A 14,595-nucleotide genomic window follows, 5' to 3' on the forward strand; every position below is an offset into this window, starting at 1 on the left:
AAAAGATTGTCAGTGCACCAAGCATCCCATGTATCTTGCTGTTGAGCATCCACGAACAAATTCCAACTTTTTTCCTTCTTGTCTTCATGAACCTCTGTAGACCAAGACTCCTGAAGCTTCTTCACAATCTCCCACTTGATGATATCTGGAAACTTTTCAATGAATGCCAAATCTTCCATGGATGGTCATTCTCTCTGTTTCTACTCTTCAGTTTGTTCCCAAACAGTTTGCCACCAAGATGCAAGTTTATGCTGCTTCAGCAGGAAGAGGAAACAATCCACCACATAAAGCATGCATCATGATGGTGATGTGTTTCCGCCATTGTGGGATGAACTTCTTATGGAAAGTTTCTTTTATTATGAGAAATTCCAACTCTTTAGTGGAAGAAGGAACTTTACAAACATCCATTGAATTCTCCTCTTCTTGGCAATGCCATTTCCTTCATTTTCAGCATCTTCTGGTGCTTGTTGATGGCAAGTTTCCCCGGCTGCGCACCAAAAACATGGAGCCCCAAGAGGAACACCAAGGAAAAGGGAATTCTCTTGCAAGAAAATCTATCTTGTAACATCAACAAGCTTTTATTTCATTCCTTTGATCATCAAAACAAAGAAAACAACAATTCTTCACGTAGCATCATAGTAGATATCTCCCACGGATTTGATAGAAAACCATATTCTCCAACATCCTCACAAAATCCATCAATAGAACAAAGAACACAAGGGAATACACCATCTTTGAATGGAAATACATCACATATTATTCATCTTCAATGTATTCATAGTTCTCTCTCTCAATCTCTCATATGCAGTTACACTATTTTAATAGAATTGACTATCTCTGACTCTCTCTCTCTCTCTCCATCAATAGTACATCATATCCTCACTAAAATCACACAATAATCACTCACAATAATCCTTCTTAGGTCGTGGATACGCCTCCCAAAAGGTATGTCAGATGTGAAGGGGCACCAGGGACATCATAGTGTCCTGTGAGATATGTCTTCTGTCACTATCCTTCTGTTACCTTCTGTGAATCTTTTGTAAATCTTCAGTAATTACTTCTTCACTTCAATTAGCTTGGATAGAGCTTCCATTCATCCTTTTCCTAAGACAAAAACACTTCCCAAAATATCCATACATCCATCATAACACTCAACAGAAATAAATAGAACAGAACCACAGAACAACAGAAGTACAGAACAACAGAGCTATAGAAGCACAGAAGCTACAGAACTTTACAGAAGATCAACAAAACCCATAAAAATCATAACAAAACCAATTTAATATCTCATAAACCTTTTCACATATTCTCAATCATCTCTCAAAACATTCATTCAACCATCTCAACTACCAAAATAGAAACAAAACAAAACAAAACAGAAGAAAATCAGGCCTTACAGAACCATACTGAGAGAATTACAGAACTCTTCAGAACAACATATTTCATCAAAAACCAACATAAACCCTTTCAAACATACTCAAACCACTCCAAACACTTCAAAAAATCTTCAAACTCAAACAATCAACCACCAAAAACAACCATTCAGCAACAAAAATAACAAAAAATCAACCCAAAAACCAATCATTTCCACACTCAAGACAAAAATATCAACATAAGCCAGAATGAATGAGTATACATCATATGGCATTGAGGATAGTCTTGTTTTTATATTCAATAATACCATTCTATTGAGGAGTGTAGGGAACCATATATTCATGATGAATACCATGATTATTATAATAATCATCAAAATATTTTGAAATGTATTCTCCACCATTATCACTACAAAGTTTCTTAATATGACAACCAATATGAAGTTCGACAACTTTTTGATATTGCTTAAAAGACAATAAGGCTTCGAATTTGTGTCACAAGAGAAAAACAATGGTGTATCTTGAAAAGTCATCAATAAAAGTCATGAAATATTGATCTTGAGATTTTGATGGAGAAAAAGATCCACACATACTAGTGCAAATCAGATCAAGAAAACCTTTGGAATGAGTTGTGGTGGAAATGGAAAAGGGTTTGTGAAAATGCTTTCTAAGTGTACAATATTCACAAATACCCATGTGAGGACGAGCTTTGAATTCCATACCTTGAACAAGGTCACACCAATAAAGATCGACAACCTTGCACCCTCTCTTATGGGAAGTTAAAAACATATTTTGCTAACTTGTTCTCAAAGCATGAAGATGATGAGCAAGAGCTTGATGTTGCAACCTCAAGAAGAAGATTGTTGAGCTATTTTGTATGAGAAAATGAGGTTGTTTTGCATCTCAAAATTAAATAATAAAGGGATAAGTTATTGAGAAACTTGGTAAGCCTTCCGTGATGATCATGCGCTTGAGGGGGTCAGCAATGAATATATGTATATATAATGTGAGTTCAAAATAAGGTGTTTTTAAAACATCACTTTTATACATTTTTTACATATAGAAGGGTGTCATATAAAGGGATTACTTACAAATCAAATAGAAAAGGGTCGTGTTTTATTCAAGAAAAATTCACAGATTAGGATATTTATAAATAGGCCATGAACGCACGTTATATAGAGGATATATATATAGTGAACCCCCTGAGATCATGTGATGTAATGTTTCCATGGCACCATGAGACTCATATAAGCTGAGAATTTATGTATTAATCTTGCATTGTGTAAAATGGGTTTCTTTGCGAGTTCATGTTTGTTGTTGGCATTTGGCTTTGTGGAAGAGGTGTTTAGAGTGGTGCTACTTATGTTTTTTGTTGGCATTTGGCTTTGTGGAAGAGGTGCTTAGAGTGGGGCCCTATAGGGGTTACCTCTTTTTTGGTATCTTTAAAGTCTTGTGTAATATCCCCACCCCGCATAGGAACCCCCCCTCTATAGGAACCCCCCTCTAGAAACAAATAAAAATTATTGAAATCCCCCCTCGTGGTTGCGGAACAGGTGACGGGGGAGGAAGAAGGAGATGACGGCGACAAGAAGGATGACGTGGAAGAAGAAGAAGTAGATGACATAGAGGAGAAAGACAATGACGACGTGGAGGAAGAAGGAGATGACACTAGGGAAGACATGCAAGATGACATGGAGTAGGAGTGGAAGATGACATTGATGAAGGAGAAGAAGGTGATGATGTCAAGGGGGAGGCCACATGGCCTACCAACCCTCCCCCTTGGGCATGTCGAGCCCTCGCGGTCACCTGGAGGGGCTAAGAAGCCCCGCCGCCATATGGACGATGACAAGTGGTGGGCAACACCACCTCCTCCCCACTTCCCCTTTGTTATAAAACCCCCCCCAATGGAAAGAAAGAAGGGCCTCAATGCTAAATGGGACTACACAAGAGAGAGAGAGAGAGAGAGAGAGAGAGAGAGAGAGAGAGAGAGAGAGAGAGAGAGAGAGAGAGAGAGAGAGAGAGAGAGAGAGAGAGAGAGAGAGAGAGAGCTTCTAAAAGGTTTCTCCCTTTTCCCCTCCTTAGAGGGCGGCCACACGTGCTTACCCTTTCCCTCGTATCTACAAGCTAACCTCCCCCAATCATGATAGAAGAGAGTCACCCTAGCATGCCATCTCTCTAACGAGAGAGAGAGAGAGAGAGAGAGAGAGAGAGAGAGAGAGAGAGAGAGAGAGAGAGAGAGAGAGAGAGAGAGAGAGAGAGAGAGAGAGAGAGAGAGAGAGACTCATAAGCTAAAAGTATGGCCCCAAAATAAATGGTGACATATACCAATGGTAATTCCGCATCCAACAATGGAGTCACTGATCAAGGCATTACTATTAATACAAATATAACGTTGAGTATGGATAATTCATCTCTAAATATCCAGATACTAATTGCCATCTCCGCTATTCATTGAGACATAGGCATGCGCATGGATTCATTTTAACAAGTAGCTTGAATTTATTTTTTGATAGTTAATGAACTCATAGGGGGATGGTAGGATAATTATTTTCGTGTTAGGTTCTCAATAACCATAAATGACCTTGCATAGATTTATGCATATGGTGCATTGAGGTTCGCACAAATTATTGTACCCAAATACAATCATGGCATCCTAGTGCTACACAACAAAATCATACATAGTATGAAAAGCATATAAGTTTACCTTGAGGGTTACGTGCATAGATAGTAGATGCATGGGAAAGATTATATGAAACATACATCAATGGTACATGAAATAATCTTTCATTAAAAGTCTTGTATCTATCCTATGAAGGTTTCACCTAAAATAACGGTTAAGGAGTTTACCTTGTGCTACCAAACCATGAGTTGATTACAACTCGCACAATAATTCGGGAATTATTTAACATCGGAAGATAGTCTTGCATCATTACAAATTTGTCTCGCATTCTTTGCCTTACGAGAAAGGAAGATAAAGTCAAGTTAAAATTTTACATAGTATCCCTCTTTGATCCCAAGGGGGAGAGAAAATATGCAATGGAAAGGTTATCACAAATTTTCTTGTAATGTTTGGGAAAGAATACCATTGTTTTTGTTGAATTGTTGTTTGAATGATTATTCCAAGTGTTTGTGATTGATGGTAAATTCATGGCGGGGGTCTATGATGACGAATTGCCATGGGGATAAAGGAATGTTTTCTTGGAAAATTATATAAGAGCTTACTACCTTGACTATGCTTGATTCTTAAATGATTTAATTAAGGAAAGGTTCTTTGTACGGGTGGATCACCTCCAAGATCTCACCGTGGATCAACCCGAAAAGGGCACCACTAGATTCACGACCTGAAGGTCGAGTGGTGAGAAGGCCAACCATGGGAATAATGTTTTCACTCCTAGGTAGCTTGCCGGTCAGGTGGAGCTCTAGACATCCCTTGCCAAGTCCAAAATAGAGTTGAGGACCTATGTGGCCCCAAAGTCTGTGTAACATTGGAAGATCCTATTCTAAATAAAGGATGGAAATTGTGGTGCCATGTGATTTGGACCAATTACTTCTGCAGAAGGATATGTAAATTCTCCTGTATGGGGAGGGGGCAAAGATTAAATTGAAGATAAATTAAGGAACTTGTTTGCCAAGATGATTGGTTGCTCTATATTTGTTTCTCTACTATAAATTATGCAAACAAACACTATTTCTTAAAAGGATTAATTAAGGAACATGGATTTAAATGTCACACATAAATGCGATAGGACATAATTAAATAACTAAAGAATGCCTATTGAGGGAAGCGGGTGGACGGAACCCTCGTGATAGGGTCCATTCTACAATAGGGTGGTCTGAGAGAACTGGGAGGCTTCTCACCAGGTTTTACTAATATTCGATCCTTAGGAATTGTTAGGTTAGAACCCCAATTCATGCTGTTTTAGGGGACCGGAATGGGACTATGCCCTACCGGAAGAGAGATTGAGCGGCGCATCCCTCTTGTTTCCGATTCTCTTTGAACCAAGTACGGCATGGGTCTACTTGGACTTAGTATCTCTACATAAACTAGGATGTTCAGGACCACCTAACACTAGAATGTTGTCAGGAGACCTTGACCACTAGGGACTCAAATATCAAGTCAATCCCAGTGGGTTTGTCGGCCATGAACGTTCTGTTGTGAGGCAAACTCAAGAAACCCTAGGTGACAAACCCTGTAAAATTCCATGGGAGTGCTGGGCAGCATCGCTTAGATTCGTCTCTCGATGGACCGCTAAAAATGTGCCTTAGGCAGGCACGTCACAACTTGCTAGGGCTTTTGTGAGGGCTTGTGGGCTCTTGGTCTACCAGAAATTGTTATCATTTGATGTTGCAATGGATGGTCTTATGGAGCTCAATTTCATGTTCTCTATTCTCAACTCAATAGAAGTCATTTTGGTGGCTTGTGTGCCAATTATTTAGTTTTATAATCAGCTTTTGTGTTTATTTCAATGATAGAAATGTGATTGGCTTGTGGTGAGGTCAAAACTCTTACTTATGGAGGTAACACAATTGGTCTATGGGCTCATGGATACTTGTGATTAGTTATTGCAAGAAGTTGTGATGAAGCGTGCCATATTTCTTGTGATTTGTTTATGATATTTTGGGGCTTTCTAATCCCTAAGGGTGTCTCCCCCACACAAGATGCACCTATTGTATACTAGGAATTTTCTTATCATTCTATTAAGGATATATATCATATGCTTGTGTCCTACACAATAACCCTTGAAGAGTGATGTAAATGATACCCTTAAAGAGAAGAAAGATTGTTTGTTTTCCTTTGTCTTGCCTAGTGTGAGTTGTTTTAGACATTGAATCTCATGATATCTCATCCCTTGCTACTGGTATTCAAGGGTAATGCCATTGTTCAATCTTGATTGGTGGCTGGGTGGGTGATTAAGCAAAGTTAGTGGTTGTAAGTGTGGTATTGGTACCCTTTTCCCATTTGTTGAGTGTTGAAATGACTTGTTTTTTGGCTGATTTTTGTTGTTTTTGAGAGTTGAATGGTTGATTTTATGAGATGATTGATTAGTTTGGAAGTGGTTTGAGAGTGTTTTGGATAATATTGATTGGGTTTTGGAAGATCATGATGTTTATTGGTGGTTCTGTGATGTTCTGATAGGTTCTAATAGGTTCTGTATACCTTCTGTTTTGCTCTGTTTTGCTCTGTTTTGTTCTGATTATCTTTTGTAAGGAGGGATGGAGTATTGATTGATGAAGTTTGAGATCTTGTGAAATTTTATTGAATGGTTTGTGAGAGTTTGGAATGGTTTAAGTATGAGTTATGTGGTTTTGATGACCTTCTGTAACCTTCTATAGGTCTTCTGTAGAGCTTCTGTCTCTGTTCTGTTCTGTTCTGTATTGTAGCTGTTCTGGTACTGTTCTATGACTGTTCTGTATGCTTCTGTATGTATTCTGATGGATGAGAGTGTAGCTTGGGAAAGTTTTCTAGCCTTGGAAAGAGGTGAATACAAGTGCAAAAGAGATGAAAGAAGTGAAAGAAGTAGCTGCTGAAGACTCAAGTGAAGACTATAGTGAAGTGACAGTAGTGAGCTATGAAAAGACACTGTAGTGGCTCTGGTGACTCTTCATATCAAACATACCTCTTGGAGGGGTATCCACGACCTAAGAAGGATTATTGAGTGTGATTTTGAGAGATTGTAGTGAGGATATGATGTATTATTGATGGAGTGAGAGAGAGAGAGAGTCAGAGATAGCCAATTCTACTGAAACAGAGTGATTGTATATGAGAGATTGAGAGAGAAGACTATGAAGATATTGAAGATGAATACTATGTGATTTATTTCCATTCAAAGATGGTGTATTCCTTTGCTTTCTTTGTTCTATTGATGGATTTTATGAAGATATTGAAGAATATGGTTGATTCTATTAAATCCGTGGGAGATCTACATGATGCTGCATGAAGATTTGTTGTGCCTGGTGTTCTTTTCTTCATTGTGATCATATGAAACATGATAAGCAAGCTTATTGATGTTACAAGATATATTTTCTTGCAAGAGAATTCCCTTTTCCTTGGTGTTCCTCTTGGGGCACCATGTTTTTGGTGCGCAGCCGGGGAAACTTGCCATCAACAAGCACCAGAAGAGGCTGAAAATGAAGGAAATGGCATTGCCAAGAAGAGAAGAATTCAATGGATGTTTGTAAAGTTCCTTCTTCCACTGAAGAGTTGGAATTTCTCATAATCAAAGCCACTTTCCCCAAGAAGTTCATCCCACAATGGCGGAAACACATTACCATCATGATGCATGCTCTATGTAGTGGACAGTTTCCTCTTCTTATTGAAGCAGCAGAAACTTGCATCTTGGTGGCAAACTGTTTGGGAATAAACTGAAGAGCAGAAACAGAGAGAATGACCATCCATGGAAGATTTGGCATCCATTGAGAAGTTTCCAGACAACATTAAGTGGGAGATTGTGAAGATGCTTCAGGAGTCTTGGTCTGTAGAGGTTCACAAAGACAAGAAGGAAAAGAGTTGGAATTTGTTCGTGGATGCTCAACAGCAAGATACATGGGATGCTTGGTGTACTGATAATCTTCTGTTTGTTCAATTAGCAACCCACTGGAAGTTGGTAGACAGAGTGTTTTTCACAATATACACTGTTGAAACCATCAGAAGTTGGCATTACTATGATGATGGCACCACCACAATGCTCAGACGTATGCATTTTGACACCTTCAGAACCGAATACCTTCCTCTGTGTAGTGGCATGAAAGTAGAATTCAGGGACATTGAAAAGAAAGAAGTAGAAGAAATGTTGGCAAGAGATTCCTCCAGAGACTGAAGCCTTCCATTAACCCTCTGTGGAGCACTAACAACATAGTGGAGCCACACCCCTGATGAATGACGCAATAAAAAGGCAAGCATTAGAACGAGTCCAGAGGTACGTGAGAAGAGAGAAAGCAAGAATCAGAGCCGAGAGCGAGCTCGTAGCAGAAGCCGCCTTTGACGCCCTTGCGGAACTCTTTACAGAAGTCCCAATGGCACATCAAGCCCTTCCTCCTCCTGCTGGAGGTCCACTTCCAAGCTAGATCCGTCCTGGAAATATTGATGACAGGCCAGCGAATGTAGTCCCATTGCCAGTTTTTAAGGGAGAGTACAATGAAGACCCCAATGTTCATGTAGTAGAATTTATGGTAGCATGTGTGGCTAACAATGCCAGAGCCCTTGAGCATTGGTTGGTAATATTTCCCGCCACTTTCAAGGGCACGGCGTTTCAGTGGTATGAGAGACAAGCAGCAGGAACTTTTGGCACATGGGATGACCTGAAGATGGCCTTCCTCACTAAATTCAGGCGTGAAGGTTTTGAAGAGCGGATGAGAGAGGAATTTATGAACCTAAGTCAGTCTTCGGGAGAAAGAGTGGAAGCTTATGTCTCACGAATGGAATCCATCCTAAAGAGATGGACTAACCATAATCTAGATGACAGCATTCAGAAGGGGGTGTTTCTCAGAGGATTACAACCAAAAGTCCGTAAGTTTGTGGAGCTGCAAAGAGCAGCCACTCTGCAAGCTGCAACAGAAGGTGCAAGACTGTACGATGAAGTGGAAGCTAGATTAGCGATGAATACAGGAAGAGGAGTCCTACCTCCTCTGATGCCAGGAATGATGTATCCACCAAATGCAATTCCAGGGACTATTCCTTACCCTTACCAACAGATGTCCCCAGTATCATAGTACAGTGTACCAAATCCACAATGGCCACCATCCATGCCTCAAATGGTGGTTCAACCACAACAACAATGGTCCCAACCAATTTCCTCAATGCCAAATCAGTAGCAACAGTGGAATCCTACCAACTGGAGCCAACAGCCAACAGTTCAAACAGGAGCTCTGAATCAAAACCAGAACAGAGACCCCTCTGTACCAGCCCAACCAGTTTATGCAGTGATTACAGAGACTCCTCAAAACCCTCCTGCCAGTGCCTCAGGAGGAGAAAGCTTGAAGGATTATTTATCCAACTCAGTTGCAAACATCAAAAAGGAGTTGATGGATGTAATTACAGAGCAGCTACAGACGCTAAAAGTGAATACCGCGAGCATATCCAACGTTGCAGGAGCAGGAAGAGATGTGATGTGGTCAAATACTTGGTGTGGTAAGTGTCATCAAGCAGGCCATTTAGCCACTGAATGTACACGCAAACCAACCATTCCTGGGGCCTTCTGTTCCTACTATTTGCGGAAGAACCATACAGATGACATTTGCTCTCTGAAGGAGATGCATGATAGGAGAAGGAAGGAAGAAGATGCAAGATTCAACTTGCTGGAATCCAAAATGACAACACAGGATATTGGACCCAAGCCTAGAGAGTTTGGTCCTAATTTCAGACCCAGAAGATTTCCTTCTCAAAGTTATAGAGGAAGACAGTCTGGCGGTGGTCAGAGATCAGAAGTGGAGTGTTACAGATGCGGAGAAAAGGGACACATTTCACCAAATTGTCCAAATCCTAGAAGGTCAGTGGATTACAATCCCTTATGCAGTCGATGCAAAGGAGAAGGCCACACTACAAAAGACTGTCCAAGCCCAGCCCCATTGAAAAACAGTGCTACTGATAGTCCGGCCAAGGCTCGAGAGCCTACCTCCAATTTAGTGGAATTGGAAGTTGCTGCCATCACGCGTGCAAAGCAGAAGGAACCACCTATCCAGAAAGAAAATAACCCTCCAGCCAGAACAGTGAAGTTCAATCTTCCACCAGAAGAACAGAACAGAACAGAGCCTAACAGTGCCGTACAGAGCACTACAGTGCCACAGAGAGTTACAGAGGCAGGACCAGAGGTCCAGGAGATAGAGGAAGAGGCGGAAGTGCCACAAGTGGCAGAAGAAGTTCCCATGATGCCTCTGTTGGAAGAAAGAGGGAAAATGAAAATGGGTGTTGCCCCATTCCCTAACCGGTTAGAGAAGCCAGTGGATCCTATTAAGGAATACGATCTAGTCAGAGATCTAGATACCTTTAAACCAAACCTCACATTCCGACAATTATTGATGTTGTCTCCCAGTTGTCGGAAAAGATTCAAAAGTATACTGACAAAAAGACGTGGTTTAAGGATTGCTCCCTCAACAGTGACAAAGTCCAACAAAGCTCCAGAGCCTGTCAAAGAAGTGGATGTGGCTAACGCTTTCCTAGATCCGGGTACCCCAGAGACTCGTGTGTGGATAGAAGGCTGCTTCATTTCAAATTCACTGATTGATGGTGGTTCATCAGTAAACATTATGATGGATGTTACAATGAAGGATCTAGGCTTACAAGGTGTGCAACCAACCCAATGGCTCATCAGACTGGCGGATCAGAGTAGAATCAAGCCTTTGGGCATTCTCCCATATGTAAAGACTATAGTGACTAGAAAAGATTATTGGCTAACCTATTTGGTGGTGAAGCCAAACTCTTATGGTACATCCTATCCTCTATTACTGGGCAAACCATGGCTTTTTGAAGCCCGAGCAAGGATGGATAAGTTTAAAGGAACCTTGACCTTGGGTAGAGGACCCAATAAAGTGGTGCTGAAGCTATATGGTTCTCAAAAAGGACATGGATCCACCTCCTTGGAATTATCTTTTGACTCCCCTAATGAGGCTTCGGATGGAACATCAGCAAACGAAGATGCTGTCAAACAGATCCTTCCCAAGAAAACAGTGGCACATTCCTTAACAGTGGATACTATAAGCCGACTTCCAAAAGATGCAAAGCCATTATCAATGGGTGAATACTTCCTGCCTGAACCAGGAATGACTTTTGAAATCACTTCTGACAGTGAGATAGAAGCATGGATGTACTGCTCTCCCTGTTACATGGCCATAACAGAGACAGAGACAGAGGCAGAAGAGGAAACAGAGAATCTGTTCTTCTGTTACAGAGCACCTACAGAGACAGAAGCAGAAGTAGAGACAGAAACAGAAGCAGAGACAGAGACAGAAGAGGATGAATATGATATGGATGAAGAAGGTGATGAAAGTGAGCCAGAAGAATCTATCCCACTTGAAGAGGATACATTTGAGGAAGAAGTTCCAGAAGCTTCAGAAGTAGACGAGCTCAATGCTATGGGACAGAATGGTGATGGCACCATTTGGTCTAGTAAATGGATCTTCTCATATGCAAAATTCTTATAAGATGTGGGTTAAGAAGAACAAGCCGTCTTTTAGCAGTAGCTCATGCCGTCCTAACCCATCCTTGCTGAAGAAAGATGATGATGATGCACCATGCCAACAAGCACCAATCCCACCAACCCAACAGGTATCAGAGGGTCCCTGTTATGTGACGTTCCTGGATGTGTCATCTTCAGAAGAGGAGTCTTCAAGCCAAGAGGTAATTAATTTTGAAACCAAACCCGAAACAGCTCTAATCCATTTCAACATCTCAAGGAGCAACCTAAGTCTCCACCAAAAGAAGAAATTGGTTATCGTGGGACATCAGAAGAGGACACCACTCCCTTGAAGGAGTCGGATCTTTATCCCGAAGCAGTCCGTGGAACCTTCATCCGTGAAGTAGAAGGTGAAAGGCAGTTAACTTTTGTGGATGCAGAAGGCACTGAATGCCACTTGAAGGTGGGTAGCAGTCTCCCAGAAGAGGAGTTGTCAACCTTGTACAACTTGTTGAAAGAAAATTTGGACGTGTTTGCATGGTCCTACAAAGACCTAAAGGGGATTGATCCCACAATATGTCAACATCATATTTACTTGGAGCCTGATGCCAAGCCAGTACGGCAACGACAGAGGCGAATGAACCCGAATTATTCCACATTGGTGAAAGCAGAGCTGTTGAAGCTTCTGGAAGCCGAGTTCATCTATCCAGTGGAAAATAGTGAATGGGTTTCACCCATCGTGGTTGTACCCAAGAAGAATGGCAAATTGCGAATATGTGTGGATTTCCGAAAGCTTAATTCCAAGACAAAGAAGGATCACTTTCCTATCCCTTTTACAGACAAACTGTTGGACACAGCGACAGGACATGAGCTTTATTCCCTTTTGGATGGATTCAGCGGATACAACCAAGTGCAGATCGCAGAAGACCAATCCAAAACAACCTTCACCACAGAATGGGGGACCTACGCTTATCGAGTGATGCCATTTGGGCTCTGCAATGCCCCTGCTACTTTCCAGCGAGTTATGATGGCTGCATTTCAAAATCATCTATACGACTTTATTGAGGTATCTTTGGATGACTTCTGTGTCTATAGTTTGATCCGTGAACACTGGGAGCACTTGGAACAATGCTTTGACCGATGCTGGGAGTATGGGATTTCCCTCAACCCCAACAAATGCATCTTTGGGGTCTCTTCTGGAGTTTTGTTAGGCCACATTGTCTCTGCACAAGGGATATCAACAGACCCTACAAAGATCGAAAAGATTGCAGCTTTGACAGCACCCACCAACCTCAAACAGTTGAGGGGATTCTTAGGCCATGTGGGTTACTACAGAAGGTTCATAGCCCATTTTGCGACAAAGGCAACTCCTTGCACAAGCTTCTGAGGAAAGATGCAGAGTTTACTTGGACAGAAGAATGTGACAAAGCTTTCTACACTTTAAAGCAGTGTCTGATTGAGGCACCCATTCTGCAACCTCCTAATTGGATGAAAGAGTTTCACGTACACACTGATGCATCAATTGAAGGCTTAGGTGCTGTCCTCTGCCAGAAGGGCTCCTCGAAGTTGGATCAACCGATCTATTATGCAAGCCGAAAAGTTACTGATAGGGAACGGAACTATACAGTGATAGAGCTGAAGTGCTTGGCAATGGTGTTTGCCCTGGAAAAGTTTCGCCATTACGTCCTATCCACCCACTTTAAATTTTATGTGGATCATGAGGCCCTATCCTTCCTGATGAAAAAAGCAGATGTGAAAGGATGAATGATGATATGGCTCCTTTTATTCCAGGAGTTCGACTTTGAGGTGATTACTAAGCCTGGTCGTTCCCATGTTTTGGCTGATCATCTGTCGCGTATCCCACAAACTGCAGACGAGGAGCAGGATGATCCAGACCTCCCTGATGCTTCCCTATTCTTGGTAGAAATTGTAACTCCCTGGTATGCAGACATTGCCAATCTGCTGGCAACCCAACAGTATCCTCCTGGCATTTCTAGTCGGGAGAGGAAGAAGCTTATACTAGAATCAGCCCCCTACACCTTGTTAGGCGGTGCACTGTACAAGAAAGGCAAAGGTGAAGTGCTCCGAAGATGTGTTGTAGGAAATGAAATTGGGATTGTTTTGAAGGCTTGCCATGATGAGCCATGTGGAGGTCACTTTGCAGGAGAAGCTACAGCCAGGAAGGCTATGCTAGCAGGATATTGGTGGCCTACAATTCACAAAGATGCCTATGATTACTGTAAAAGATGTGATTCTTGTCAAAGAATGGGGAAACCCACGAAGACAAGTGCCATGCCACTGCAACCTATCCTTCCCCTGAAGCCATTTGAGAAGTGGGGTATTGACTTCGTAGGCCCAATCGACCCTCCTACCAGAAGGAAGCAGAACAGATACATTCTTGTATGTACGGATTATGTTACAAAGTGGTGTGAAGCTAAAGCCCTAAAGCGGGAGGATGGTAACAGCGTGGCCCTGTTCATGTACGAGAATATCATCACCCGTTTTGGCAGTCCCTTAGAGCTGGTAAGTGACAGAGGCACTCATTTCCTTAACAAAGTCATGGAAGAGTTGACAGACTTGTATAAGATTCACCATCGCAAGTCCACTCCTTATTACCCTAGAGCCAATGGCCAAGTCGAAGTCACCAATTGCATCCTCTGCTCGATTCTGACAAGAACGATTGCCGCACATCGTCGTGATTGGGATGATCGACTTACAGAGGCCCTTTGGGCGTATAGAACCTCCCATAAAGTGGAATTACCCTCTTTGAGAGTAGCTATCAAAGAGCGTTTGGGGGACGATGATTCACTGCAACACCGTCTCCTGCACTTGGAATGTTTGGACGAAATTCGTAGGATGGCTCTACAGTGCATGGAAGCCACGCAAGCTTGACGCAAGGCTTACCATGATAGCTTCATCAAGCACAAGGAGTTCAAAGAAGGTGATTTGGTCCTAGCCTATGATTCACGATTTGGCAATTTTCCTGGCAAGCTCCAACAGCGGTGGATGGGCCCCTATAAGGTACTTGCCGTCAACCCTAATGGCTCTATCCAAGTGCAAACCGTTGATGCCTCTGATGATCCTTTTCTGATCAATGGATATCGCCTAAAGAA

Source organism: Lygodium microphyllum, chromosome 11 (assembly GCF_053477565.2).
Source record: "Lygodium microphyllum isolate KBCC chromosome 11, Lygodium_microphyllum_v1.1.10, whole genome shotgun sequence".
NCBI lineage: Eukaryota > Viridiplantae > Streptophyta > Polypodiopsida > Schizaeales > Lygodiaceae > Lygodium > Lygodium microphyllum.